At 40.9% G+C, this 15,250-nt stretch overlaps 1 long non-coding RNA gene across 1 annotated transcript; it reads left to right on the top strand.

Moving 5' to 3' along the window:
• Positions 1-11,454: 11,454 nt before the first annotated feature.
• Positions 11,455-12,528, top strand: LOC131936777 (uncharacterized). The gene is made up of 4 exons (XR_009386098.1): positions 11,455-11,558; positions 11,650-11,786; positions 11,918-12,001; positions 12,447-12,528. It is a non-coding gene; the product is annotated as an uncharacterized LOC131936777 (long non-coding RNA).
• Positions 12,529-15,250: the final 2,722 nt, after the last annotated feature.

Genomic DNA, 15,250 nt, shown 5'->3' on the forward strand with positions numbered 1-15,250 from the left:
TTCGTATCAATAAGTTAAAGCTAATTTTATAACGCAGAAGAGCACATTACCAGGTGCTCACAACAGCAGACAACAAGAGGCATGAAAAATAGTCAAACAAGCCTGTGTCAAATTCACTCTGAGTTATTGGGGGGAGGGTGGGGACGTCAACACAGCAAGCTGTAGTGTAAAGGTATCGACAGGGCATTAGGCATTAGCCATGGGTAGGCTAAATTTTCAGGCTAGTCGAGAGAACATTTTTTTCGTGAAAGGGGGGGGGGGTGGGGTTAGTAGAATACAGTCACGTAAGAAAGTCCATTTAAAAGGTCTAGACAGTCAACTAGATAATGTTAATATTTGATTAGTCTTGCGTATCAGTACAAAATATGTCTACATATAAACGTGTAGGCATATTTTGTTGGATTAATTTGGACTGGCTGTTCAACCATTAGATCTCAACAACTCATTTGATATAGCAAACTAGATTTTAGTTTTAAAATTTGACCGTTACCCAAAAGATGGGATGATGGTGAAAAGTAAAGTCAACGAACAAAATTACCAACTGCTACCAGAGCCGAAAACTACGAAGTTGATCGACACAAAGTCTAATGACCAACTGACGATTGAAAAATAACCAATTGACAAATGACCAACTGACGTTTGACAAATGACCAACTGACGCTTGACAAATGACCAACTGATGTTTGACAAATGACCAACTATTGACAGATGACCAACTGACGTTTGACAAATGACCAACTTGCGTTTGACAAATGACCAACTATTGACAAATGACCAACTGACGTTTGACAAATGACCAACTATTGACAAATGACCAACTGACGTTTGACAAATGACCAACTATTGACAAATGACCAACTGACGTTTGACAAATGACCAACTATTAACAAATGACCAACTGACGTTTGACAAATGACCAACTATTGACAAATGACCAAGTGACCTTTGACCAATGACCAACTATTGACAAATGACCAACTATTGACAAATGACTAACTATTGACAATAGACCAACTGACGTTTGACAAATAACCAGACGTACGATTCGACCGACATGGTAAAGTAGAAATTCTGTTTATGGGATTATTCGACGAATGAGTTCTTCCCTCCCCCACCTACCGAGACATACCTGCTGAAATAAACACGTCCTTCTCTCGGTCCGTGCTAATATCATAAGGTTTGGGATTGTAGGACTAGCATATTGTATCCTACAATACTACAATAGGCATAGGTATTTTCCTTTCAGCGTGAATCCGATCGTAGCTTCGAGTAGACAGAAAGTGACCAGTTTAGGGTTACCTCAACTGACCAGGTTAGGGTTACCTCAACTGACCAGGTTAGGGTTACCTCAACTGACCAGGTTAGAATTACCTCAACTGACCAGGTTAGGGTTACCTCAACTGACCAGGTTAGGGTTACCTCAACTGACCAGTTTAGGGTTACCTCAACTGACCAGTTTAGGGTTACCTCAACTGACCAGTTTAGGGTTACCTCAACTGACCAGGTTAGGGTTACCTCAACTGACCAGGTTAGGGTTACCTCAACTGACCAGGTTAGGGTTACCTCAACTGACCAGGTTAGGGTTACCTCAACTGACCAGGTTAGGGTTACCTCGACTGACCAGGTTAGGGTTACCTCGACTGACCAGGTTAGGGTTACCTCGACTGACCAGGTTAGGGTTACCTCAACTGACCAGGCTAGGGTTACCTCAACTGACCAGGTTAGGGTTACCTCAACTGACCAGGTTAGGGTTACCTCAAGTGACCAGGTTAGGTTTACCTCAAGTGACCAGGTTAGGGTTACCTCAACTGACCAGGTTAGGGTTACCTCAACTGACCAGGTTAGGGTTACCTCAACTGACCAGGTTAGGGTTACCTCAACTGACCAGGTTAGGGTTAACTCAAGTGACCAGGTTAGGGTTACCTCAACTGACCAGGTTAGGGTTACCTCAAGTGACCAGGTTAGGGTTACCTCAAGTGACCAGGTTAGGGTTACCTCAAGTGACCAGGTTAGGGTTACCTCAACTGACCAGGTTAGGGTTACCTCAACTGACCAGGTTAGGGTTACCTCAAGTGACCAGGTTAGGGTTACCTCAAGTGACCAGGTTAGGGTTACCTCAAGTGACCAGGTTAGGGTTACCTCAAGTGACCAGGTTAGGGTTACCTCAACTGACCAGGTTAGGGTTACCTCAACTGACCAGGTTAGGGTTACCTCGACTGACCAGGTTAGGGTTACCTCGACTGACCAGGTTAGGGTTACCTCAACTGACCAGGCTAGGGTTACCTCAACTGACCAGGTTAGGGTTACCTCAACTGACCAGGTTAGGGTTACCTCAAGTGACCAGGTTAGGGTTACCTCAAGTGACCAGGTTAGGTTTACCTCAAGTGACCAGGTTAGGGTTACCTCAACTGACCAGGTTAGGGTTACCTCAACTGACCAGGTTAGGGTTACCTCAACTGACCAGGTTAGGGTTACCTCAACTGACCAGGTTAGGGTTAACTCAAGTGACCAGGTTAGGGTTACCTCAACTGACCAGGTTAGGGTTACCTCAAGTGACCAGGTTAGGGTTACCTCAAGTGACCAGGTTAGGGTTACCTCAAGTGACCAGGTTAGGGTTACCTCAAGTGACCAGGTTAGGGTTACCTCAACTGACCAGGTTAGGGTTACCTCAACTGACCAGGTTAGGGTTACCTCGACTGACCAGGTTAGGGTTACCTCGACTGACCAGGTTAGGGTTACCTCGACTGACCAGGTTAGGGTTACCTCAACTGACCAGGCTAGGGTTACCTCAACTGACCAGGTTAGGGTTACCTTAACTGACCAGTTTAGGGTTACCTCAAGTGACCAGGTTAGGGTTACCTCAAGTGACCAGGTTAGGGTTACCTCAACTGACCAGGTTAGGGTTACCTCAACTGACCAGGTTAGGGTTACCTCAACTGACCAGGTTAGGGTTACCTCAACTGACCAGGTTAGGGTTACCTCAAGTGACCAGGTTAGGGTTACCTCAACTGACCAGGTTAGGGTTACCTCAAGTGACCAGGTTAGGGTTACCTCAAGTGACCAGGTTAGGGTTACCTCAAGTGACCAGGTTAGGGTTACCTCAAGTGACCAGGTTAGGGTTACCTCAACTGACCAGGTTAGGGTTACCTCAACTGACCAGGTTAGGGTTACCTCAACTGACCAGGTTAGGGTTACCTCAAGTGACGACTACAAATCCGACAAACCAAAAGTAACGTTTTAAATAAACAAAATTAAACAATTGTTTTTCACAAATTTTTTTGCACTTAACAAAGAGTTGCGTATTTTTTTTTAATTAAAAAAAAAAAGCTTACGTTCTCGTTAAGGCCTGACAATGTTAGTGCTTGCCTTAAGGTTTGGGACAGGTTTAGCAATAGTAAGTTCTGCTTGATCTTTTCATTGTCGTCTGTAAACTGTCGTCACGGACGACTGCTTTCACGGGGGAGGGGCGAGAGAGAGGAGTGGAGTGGAAAGTGAGGGTCAGGATAATGGTCCTTCACGAGCTACTGATGGTGTTTTAAAGCAAAATAAAATATGTTCTTTCGCAGCATTGGTAGTGTCGAATTCACAAATTATGAATTACTGAACAATAGGAAATAAAAAAACTAAATAGCGGCGTATGCTACGCCTCCGGTCAGCTTGTTTAGTATAAAGAAGCCCAACATCCCCTTTTTAAGACGATGCCTTCATGGTGGTATTATCCAACTCTGGTACAACACACACCACAAGGCGACTTCAATACAGCCAAGCTTACTTTCACCTGACCATGGCGGTGTCTACTGGGACGGTGTGGTCGTGTGGTATAGCGCACGAGCCACGACTCAATCGGATGTCCCTGGATCCACTATGGTACCTGACCCAAGTTAGAGAAAAGTAAAGGCGGCTATACACGGTGCTAGCAGCATTTTCCCTGGAAATGTCCAGGTGACAAAAACAGGTGAACTGTACTCGACCTGCCCTCAGTGTTTCTTCCAGACGTTTTTTTTTCTCCAAGGGGGGGGGGGGGGCGGACTAAAATTTCCGTGGGGGCGGACACTGGTAAAAGTATATATTTTCTATCTAAATTCCATTTCTTTCAGGGGAATGGGGGGGGGGGGGCGGTAGACGTTCTTCGGCGGGGCTCCGAAGAGATGCCTGGAAGAAACTCTGCCTGCCCCATGGACCGCCAGGTTCAATAGAGTAAATTGAATGCTTAAACGGTGTTTCCCCATCTTAAATGTCTCAAACAACTAGCAATAGCCCAGAATTAGTGTTCCTTCTAGACTTTTTTCTCCGGGGGGGGGGGGGGGGTACTTGAAAATTTCGGGGGGGGGGGGGGCGGTAGACTTTCTTCGGGGGGGGGGGCGGACACTGTTAAATGTATATATTTTCTATATAAATTCCCTTTCGTTCGGGGGGGGGGGGGGGAAGAAACTCTGCCCATAATTCTAATGCACTTCGTCTGAAAGAGAACGGGTGGGGGTAGAGGGGTAGTAGAATTTGTTTACATAAATATCTATAGGAAGACTTATATACTTTTATTCGCGAAATCGTTTAATTTCCATTTAAGCATCAAGGATTTCTTTTACATTTATGTATTTTAAAGGGCAAGCCCATATTAGGCCTATAAACAACACAACGTGGGTTATGTAGTATTTACCAATAGGACATTGCCGACATTTTTCAACAATTTAAATGTTGCGATTTTTTTACATTTAAGGTGGTTTGTTGGATAGTGTCACCCACAAAAAAATTACATATTTTGACAATAGGATTTTACAACTATTTTGAATCGTGTATCACGTGATTTTTCACAAAACATGACTTAAGTTGCTGGAGTTCCGTAATGTATTATAGACATGCGTTGTTGAGTATATTACTTTTATTAGCCTACGGCGAAGGTTTCTGTCATATTTTATTTTTATACCGAAGGGATCGCGCGGTTGTGCCTTCCCCCGTCCTATTCCCCCACCCCCATACGTTAAGATTATAGGCAAGATGTAGTGAGAGGATGATGTGTAGTAAGAAATCAGAGGTTGGTAAATTTCAGCACTACTGTGCCTAACAGTTGAGTTCCTTCCCTACACGTGAAAACAGTTCAAAACAAAGTCACGGCCAATGGCGTGTGAAACGCTCAATACTTGACTGACGGTCGACTCTGGTAGGCCTTCATTCGTTTGCTGGAGATTACAAGGGGGTTGTTATATTTCATACATGTTAGCTGTTAACTATAATAGGCTACTTTTTTCACGAGCTTGTCGTTTACACTTTCTAAAACTTTCAGTTGGATAGTCCTTTACCATTTATAATAACTATTAATTATTTCTGAAGTAATTTATGTTTGTACTTCTTTGTTTCCTATCAGGAGCCACGACGGATGCCCGGAGTGTAATGGCCATGAAAGCCCATGTCGCTCGCGGCTGTTTGTCCAACAGTGCAGGGAACCTAAGTTTGGGGGATTAGTGGCTGCTATACGTAGTGTGGCCGAGAAATCCCATTCGGAGGTTCCCAAAACTGCCTGTCGAACAGTGGAGGGGCTAATGATTATTGGCGGCTGGGATGGGGTCATGCAGTAGGAAGTCTACTGGAACCGGGACCGGATCTAATAGAAGCAAGTCAACTCCATCAGCCTGTTGAGTATGGTGTTTAGGTCAAACTAAAGGTAACATGAGAGTAATGGTTACAGCACTGATGGAGCCATGCAGGGCAACAGTAGCCTGTAGCAGGTTAATTAGTTGTGATATTTTAGATAAATGCCATTTTTAATTAATCAGATGTATTGCATGTTTTCTATTTACTGTTTGGATACATCCATCACTAATTTTGACTACCAGTCTCTGCCTATTGGTAGCACTGCCTTTGGGTTTTAGAGGAAGTGGTTCGACCTGTGCTTGGAGAAACCTTAACACCAGTGTGTCAAACTGTGAAGCCTTTGCCTGTTGGTAGCACTGCCTTGGGTAGGGATATCAGTTGGGCACACAACTCCATCAGTGGGTTGAGCACGGTGTTTAGGTCGAAAAAAAATGTAATAATAAATTTCCATGCTTTTTCTTCTATAGCAAGATTTTTTTTCAGGTGCTTGAATCTTGGGTGAGTTTTGAATAGAACGTAAATAGGAAGGTAGCATGTCACCCCACTCAGTGTTCACATAGAAATCCCATGTCTGAAGTTCACAATACTGGTCTAGCCAGCCAGTGGCAGGGGCTGATGCTGGGAGAGTAATGGTTACAGCACTGATGGGGCCATGCAATGTAGCAGTAGCCTGTAGCAGGTTAATTAGTTATTTTAGATAAATGCCATTTTTAATCAGATGTATTGCATGTTTTCTATTTACTGTTTGGATACATCCATCACTAATTTTGACTACCAGTCTCTGCCTATTGGTAGCACTGCCTTTGGGTTTGAGAGGAAGTGGTTCGATATGTGCTTGGAGAAACCTTAACACCAGTGTGTCAAACTGTGAAGCCTTTGCCTGTTGGTAGCACTGCCTTGGGTAGGGATATCAGTTGGTCACACAACTCCATCAGTGAGTTGAGCATGGTGTTTGGGTCGAAAAAAATGTATTAATGTATTTCCATCCTTTTTCTTTCCTTGCAGGTTTTTATTTTTCAGGTGCTTGAATCTTGGGTGAGTTTTGAATAGAGCATAGATATAAAGGTAGCATGTCACCCCACCCAGTGTTCACCAAGAAATCCCATGTCTGAAGTTCACAATACTGGTCTAGCCAGCCAGTGGAAGGGGCTGATGCTGGGAGAGTAATGGTTACAGCACTGATGGGGCCATGCAGGTAGCAGTAACCTGTAGCAGGTTAATAAGTTATTTTAGATAAATGCCATTTTTAATTATTCAGATGTATTGCATGTTTTCTATTTTCTTTTTGGATGTCTCCAGCACTAATTTTGACTACCAGTCTCTGCCTATTGGTAGCACTGCCTTTGGGTTTTAGAGGAAGTGGTTCGACCTGTGCTTGGAGAAACCTTAACACCAGTGTGTCAAACTGTGAAGCCTTTGCCTGTTGGTAGCACTGCATTGGGTATGGATATCAGTTGGGCACACAACTCCATCAGTTGGTTGAGCACGGTGTTTAGGTCGAAAAAAATGTAATAATAAATTTCCATGCTTTTTCTTTTATAGCAGGATTTTTTTTCAGGTGCTTGAATCTTGGGTGAGTTTTGAATAGAGCGTAAATAGGAAGGTAGCATGTCACCCCACCCAGTGTTCACCAAGAAATCCCATGTCTGAAGTTCACAATACTGGTCTAGCCAGCCAGTGGCAGAGGCTGATGCTGGGAGAGTAATGGTTACAGCACTGATGGGGCCATGCAGGTAGCAGTAACCTGTAGCAGGTTAATTAGTTGTGTTATTTTAGATAAATGCCATTTTTAATTAATCAGATGTATTGCATGTTTTCTATTTACTGTTTGGATACATCCATCACTAATTTTGACTACCAGTCTCTGCCTATTTGTAGCACTGCCTTTGGGTTTGAGAGGAAGTGGTTCGACCTGTGCTTGGAGAAACCTTAACACCAGTGTGTCAAACTGTGAAGCCTTTGCCTGTTGGTAGCACTGCCTTGGGTAGGGATATCAGTTGGGCACACAACTCCATCAGTGGATTGAGCACGGTGTTTGGGTCGAAAAAAATGTATTAATATATTTCCATGCTTTTTCTCCCCTTGCAGGTTTTTATTTTTCAGGTGCTTGAATCTTGGGTGAGTTTTGAATAGAGCATAAATAGGAAGATAGCATGTCACCCCACCCAGTGTTCACATAGAAATCCCATGTCTGAAGTTCACAATACTGGTCTAGCCAGCCAGTGGAAGGGGCTGATGCTGGGAGAGTAATGGTTACAGCACTGATGGGGCCATGTAATGTAGCAGTAGCCTGTAGCAGGTTAATTAGTTGTGTTATTTTAGATAAATGCCATTTTTAATTAATCAGATGTATTGCATGTTTTCTATTTACTGTTTGGATACATCCATCACTAATTTTGACTACCAGTCTCTGCCTATTGGTAGCACTGCCTTTGGGTTTGAGAGGAAGTGGTTCGACCTGTGCTTGGAGAAACCTTAACACCAGTGTGTCAAACTGTGAAGCCTTTGCCTGTTGGTAGCACTGCCTTGGGTAGGGATATCAGTTGGGCACACAACTCCATCAGTAGGTTGAGCACTGTGTTTGGGTCGAAAAAAATGTATTAATATATTTCCATGCTTTTTCTCCCCTTGCAGGTTTTTATTTTTCAGGTGCTTGAATCTTGGGTGAGTTTTGAATAGAGCATAAATAGGAAGATAGCATGTCACCCCACTCAGTGTTCACATAGAAATCCCATGTCTGAAGTTCACAATACTGGTCTAGCCAGCCAGTGGCAGGGGCTGATGCTGGGAGAGTAATGGTTACAGCACTGATGGGGCCATGCAGGTAGCAGTAACCTGTAGCAGGTTAATTAGTTATGTTATTTTAGATAAATGCCATTTTTAATTAATCAGATGTATTGCATGTTTTCTATTTTCTTTTTGGATGTCTCCAGCACTAATTTTGACTACCAGTCTCTGCCTATTGGTAGCACTGCCTTTGGGTTTGAGAGGAAGTGGTTCGACCTGTGCTTGGAGAAACCTTAACACCAGTGTGTCAAACTGTGAAGCCTTTGCCTGTTGGTAGCACTGCCTTGGGTAGGGATATCAGTTGGGCACACAACTCCATCAGTGGGTTATGCACGGTGTTTAGGTCGAAAAAAATGTAATGATAAATTTCCATGCTTTTTCTTCTATAGCAGGATTTTTTTTCAGGTGCTTGAATCTTGGGTGAGTTTTGAATAGAGCATAGATAGAAAGGTAGCATGTCACCCCACCCAGTGTTCACCAAGAAATCCCATGTCTGAAGTTCACAATACTGGTCTAGCCAGCCAGTGGTGGGGGCTGATGCTGGGAGAGTAATGGTTACAGCACTGATGGGGCCATGCAGGTAGCAGTAACCTGTAGCAGGTTAATTAGTTATTTAAGATAAATGCCATTTTTAAAAAATCAGATGTATTGCATGTTTTCTATTTACTGTTTGGATACATCCATCACTAATTTTGACTACCAGTCTCTGCCTATTGGTAGCACTGCCTTTGGGTTTGAGAGGAAGTGGTTTGACCTGTGCTTGGAGAAACCTTAACACCAGTGTGTCAAACTGTGAAGCCTTTGCCTGTTGGTAGCACTGCCTTGGGTAGGGATATCAGTTGGTCACACAACTCCATCAGTGGGTTGAGCACGGTGTTTAGGTCGAAAAAAATGTAATAATTTCCATGCTTTTTCTTCTATAGCAGGATTTTTTTCAGGTGCTTGAATCTTGGGTGAGTTTTGAATAGAGCATAGCATAAATAGGAAGGTAGCATGTCACCCCACCCAGTGTTCACCAAGAAATCCCATGTCTGAAGTTCACAATACTGGTCTAGCCAGCCAGTGGCGGGGGCTGATGCTGGGAGAGTAATGGTTACAGCACTGATGGGACCATGCAGAGCATCTGTAGCCTGTAGCAGGTTAATTAGTTGTGTTATTTTAGATAAATGCCATTTTTAATTAATCAAATGTATTGCATGTTTTCTATTATCTTTTTGGATGTCTCCAGCACTAATTTTGACTACCAGTCTCTGCCTATTGGTAGCACTGCCTTTGGGTTTTAGAGGAAGTGGTTCGACCTGTGCTTGGAGAAACCTTAACACCAGTGTGTCAAACTGTGAAGCCTTTGCCTGTTGTTAGCACTGCCTTGGGTAGGGATATCAGTTGGTCACACAACTCCATCAGTGGGTTGAGCATGATGTTTGGGTAAAAAAAAAATGTATAAATATATTTGCATGCTCTTTCCTCTATAGCAGGATTTTTTTTCAGGTGCTTGAATCTTGGTGAGTTTTGAATAGAGCATAAATAAGAAGGTAGCATGTCAGCCCACCCAGTGTTCACCAAGAAATCTCATGTCTGAAGTTCACAATACTGGTCTAGCCAGCCAGTGGCGGGGGCTGATGCTGGGAGAGTAATGGTTACAGCACTGATGGGACCATGCAGAGCATCTGTAGCCTGTATCAGGTCAATTAGTTATGTTATTTTAGATAAATGCCATTTTTAATTAATCAAATGTATTGCATGTTTTCTATTTTCTTTTTGGATCTCTCCAGCAATGATTTTGACTACCAGTCTCTGCCTATTGGTAGCACTGCCTTTGGGTTTGAGAGGAAGTGGTGTGACCTGTGTTTGGAGAAACCTTAACATCAGTGTGTCAAACTGTGAAGCCTTTGCTTGTTGGTAGCACTGCCTTGGGTAGGGATATCAGTTGGTCACACAACTCCATCAGTGGGTTGAGCATGGTGTTTGGGTTAAAAAAAATGTATTAATATATTTCCATGCTCTTTCCTCTATAACAGGATTTTTTTTTCAGGTGCTTGATGCTTGGTGAGTTTTGAATAGAGCATAGCATAAATAGGAAGGTAGCATGTCAGCCCACCCAGTGTTCACCAAGAAATCCCATGTCTGAAGTTCACAATACTGGTCTAGCCAGCCAGTGGCGGGGGCTGATGCTGGGAGAGTAATGGTTACAGCACTGATGGGACCATGCAGAGCATCTGTAGCCTGTAGCAGGTCAATTAGTTGTGTTATTTTAGATAAATGCCATTTTTCATCAGATGTATTACAGGTTTTTTAGGTTAATTTTTTCTTCCTTAGCTTACCCCAATTATTTCAAGAGAAACAGAAGTCTATACAGGCAAGTCGACTATATAGTTATACATTTTTAGCATTTTGTAAAGCATCTTAATTAAATACTTTAATTCTATTCTACACCTTAAACTTGGGCTATCAAACTTTTTTTTAACTAAAGAGGATTATCAGGGAATGTTTAATGTTTCATTTCATTTTTATTTACTTTTAATTGTTGGTTTTCTTTCTATTAATAGGTATTTAGAAAATCCCAGCCAACACATCTTAGACCTAGAGAAATGCATGGTTAAGAAAGGCAGGTTGACCTTTACCTTCAGTTTTAATTCTTGAACAACAATTATACTTTTATATTATAATTTTTTTTTGTCCACTATGGATTCCAATTTATTTTAAGGATCTATGAGGATCTCCCCCCCCCCCCCTAATTAACAGCTCTTTTTATATTTTTTACAGGACTACTTAATTTTTAAACTGGACAAAGCATAAATCTGACCTGTTGTCCTGCCTGATGAAGGAATTAAAAGATAGTAAGATGTTTAAGGTAACTTTATCATAACCTTTTAATACCTAATATTTTATAGCCCTTTTGACATATGTATTGACTATTTTAATTTTGCTTACTAAATTTTATTTACTACTACACCCCCCTCCCCAACCAGGAATAGTAATGAACTGTTAGTTTTTCTTGTTTTTACTATGACTGTGTATAACACTACTTTTTTTTTTTTTACTCAAGATGTGTTTAGAGCATGATGTGTTTAGAGATGTGTTGAGATGTTTCAAGCAAAGCCTAGGTATGATGTCAAGTTTTTCATATTTCCTCCCCTTGGCTGATATCATGTGTTGTCAAGAAGATTCAATGTTCTAAATGGGTAGATACTTAATTTTAATTAGCAGTGCTTTAAGCAGCTCTCATTTATTGTAATTTTATTGTCCACAAATTGACAAGTTTTTTTCTTTCAGGACCCATGAAACTCCACAAGCAGGATGTTTATTCCTCAAATTTCACTATGGTTTTGTAGCTGTTTACATTATTTTGTGCCACAAGAGAAGCTTACTTCCCTTGGCTGATTTCAATAGAGGCAAATTGTTCAAGACAGGTGGTTTGACTATTTTTTTTTCATTTTCAATTTTTTACACAACTCTCTTTAAAAGTTACTGCCAATTTTTCTTATAAACAGTACATTAAAAAAAAATGTCCTCCCCCCCCCCCCACCCCTCATTATGAAAGATCAAGTTTGTGTCAAACCTGGTTTATGATGTACAGCATAGGACAGAAGCTACAAGACTGAAAGAACACAGGTTGTTCTTGAAGGTAAACTGACCATAGCCTTTTTTAGACAAAAATTGTGTAGTTATTTTGTCATGGTGAGAATCATTAACTTTCATTTATTTTTGCACACACTTTATTTTTATAAGTAGGACAGCATGGCCTATAGGCTACAGTGCAAACCCGAAAGCCTTGTTCGAATCAGTGTTTAAAGCAGTAGAACATCCCTGAGTTCACTCAGCTCTGATGGGTACCTAACTCAAGTTAGGGAAAGTAACGGCAGCTGGGCATAGTGCTGACCACACTATCCCTCCATAAACCAGGGTCTCAGAAACGGGTGAACTACTTCACTTGCCTTATATTTGAAAAGGGATCTTTTACTTATTTCTTACTTTAGCTCCACAAATGTCAGTAATAACTAATCTGTAAATTTTGATTTCAGTATAATTGTGTATAGGACTACTTGTGTTTTTCTACATATTTAATATAGTTGAGCATGATGTTTGAGGTAAAGCAGCCAAGGGAAGACACTCTAACATGATTTAATGTGCAGTGCTAAAGGAAACTTGTTCAAGGCAGGGAGATAGACCATAGTTTTTTAAAATTTGAAACTATTCAAAATTTATTATATTGCTTGTGAATTTGCACACTATTTTTTACTTTTTCTAAGAGTTATGAAGACACCATAAATATCATTTTTAAAATCTTATTTTCATTCTGATTGTGTGGACTTTGTATTTTACTTTCAGCCATCCATGACCCAAAGGTTTTCCAGGTGAATAGAGGAACATCCTCCAGTCATGTATAGGAAATTAAATGGCAGTTTGTGAAAGTCACACAGTTCTGTCTTCATTGAAAACTTACACAAGTGTTCTAATGTACCACAATTTTGGTAAGTCTATGTTAATGGCTAGATTCCATTCCTTTCTTTATACAAACTCTACATGAAAAATTATTTCTTTTAAATTGCAACTTCTAATTTTGTTTCAATCTATCTGTATGTTACTGTGCCAGTGAGACTGTGCAAGTTACATTAAATATTTTGTTCTTTTCTCTTCTAGTTGGTTGTCCCAAGTTTCCAGTGATTGCCAAGTGGATGTAAAAGAAAGTACAAGTGCCATCTTTGGATTTTTATAGAATAAAATATCTAAATATTGATCTTGTTCTCTTTCATTATTCAAGAGCGTATGAATGGATTAGATAGTATTTGTCTGATTTGTTTGTGTAGTAGAATGTCTATAGTATGACAGGGCGAAATAATGATTTAGTAGATAGGACAGTTGGCAAGTAGGCAAGGATCACATCAAGTCTACCAGAATTCTATACTCGGCACATTGCCAATACACGAGTTTCCTCGTCACTTGTAGCAAGTTAGACTACTTGCATAGATGTTTACTGTAATACATACTGGACAGTAATAAGTCGACTGTCAGTATACATGCTTGGAAAGTTTAAAAACATCTTGAAGCTGAATGTGTCATTTTAAAGACTTGGCACATCATACCAATTAATGAATAACTGTAGACCAACAGTTTTGACCCATCTCATGTTAGAAAGAAATCTGAGTAAAAACCTGCAATTAATGAAAGAGGTTTGTAAGGTGACTATGAAGAGCTGATCAGTCTCCCTAACTCTGCATTACATGCTAAGATTATCTCTCCCTGCTAGGTTTAAGCTGCATTTCGATTGGCATCTCTTAGTCTTGTAGCATATTGTGCTCCAGAAATAAGGCGACGTATTGAGGATTTGGGGGATTGGCAGTAAAGTTAAAAGTTTTGGTTTGTTACACAATCCTACAACAACCACTGTCGTGCGTTAAGATTCAGTTGTGTCGTGGAGAGGGGGGGGGGGGGAAGCTTCGCGTGTATGACTTAGGGATGGGGTTACTGTATCATCACTACAAAATAGCACAGGTAAAAGATGGAGAGGAGGATTTCTGTATAATCACCAAAAAAATAGTACAAGTAAGAAAGAAACAAGGTAATTAAAAAGTCTAGTGACAATTTTAGCGTAATTTCCTTATGTTATCTAAAAATAGCTCTGTCGTAGCGTAAATCAAGAGCAGGGTTAGTAAAACCATTGGTTAGTTATTAAAACGTTTTTTATTAATTTTTTTCAGTATTTTACATGTTTTTATTTACAATAGTTACATTACTAAAAACCATTGCGCGCCTACTGAACGTGATGGCGCAGCCATGGAACGCGATGGCGCAGCTATTGAACGTGATGACGCGTGTGGTGTGGTTGGAAAAAATGCCTACTAATTCGGTCCAAATTTTAATTAATTCAAAATTTTTTTTGTGACCGAACGAAAGGATATTTTTGAAAACTTTCTTCGGCAATATTGTTCTAAATTATGGCAGGAATCGATTGGTACATGTTTCAAGTCGCTTAGTGGTCTGGTTGCCGAGATATGGGCCAAAAACTGCATTTTTTCGAGGTTTTTTGGCTTTTCCGGGAAATCCATGAAAGAAACCCGTAATTTTTATGGCCTATGTTCATCCTCGTAACTTGCTTAACATAATTGCTTTTGGAACTAGTCATCGATATTGCTTCGTTGAGGAGGAGATACGACTTAAAGCCCGGACACACATTCATCTATACATTCATACATTCATCCATTCATTCATCCATCCATTCCCAGAAATGACGAGTTAATAAACGCAATTCTCCAGAATGGAAATTGCGCTAAAAAGGGGAGGGAGTGTAATTAGAAGTGTATAAATAGTTGATGAAAATTTATTTGTTCCACACAGACTTTTATTACAGACACACGGTCTTACCCCGGAAATAATGCACGCAAAATTTAGACTTTTTAAAAATGTCAGCAGAAGTAGCTTATAATTATAAAACTATCGGCAACAAAGCGCGCTTTGTCTGATTATGGCAGTCGGTGTACTAAGGTCTATTGGTAAGTCGTAAGTCATGTCTAATGTTCTAAAGTATGTCTACACTAGGGTGTAAAGACAAACACTCACAAACACACACAAACAAGTCACAAGTCATGTCTGTACCAAGATCAAGGGGCAAGCACTCTAAGTCACAAGTCATGCCTACGCTATGGTGTAGCGTATGGACTGACTAGCACTTTTAGTCGTAAGTCATGTCTACATTAAGGTCTAAAGGCAAGCACTCTAAGTCATATGCTAGTCATGTGCAATCACTATCAGTCATAATTCATGTCTAAGTTATTTTTGCAAGCACTTTAAGTCATGTCATGAATTGTCATGTCTACACAAGCATCCTAAGAGATTTCTACAGCAAGTCATACGTCATGTCCACACTAAGGCCAGC

Source organism: Physella acuta, unplaced genomic scaffold, assembly GCF_028476545.2.
Source record: "Physella acuta isolate Inbredline_101_S28 unplaced genomic scaffold, ASM2847654v3 ptg000187l, whole genome shotgun sequence".
Taxonomy (NCBI): domain Eukaryota; kingdom Metazoa; phylum Mollusca; class Gastropoda; family Physidae; genus Physella; species Physella acuta.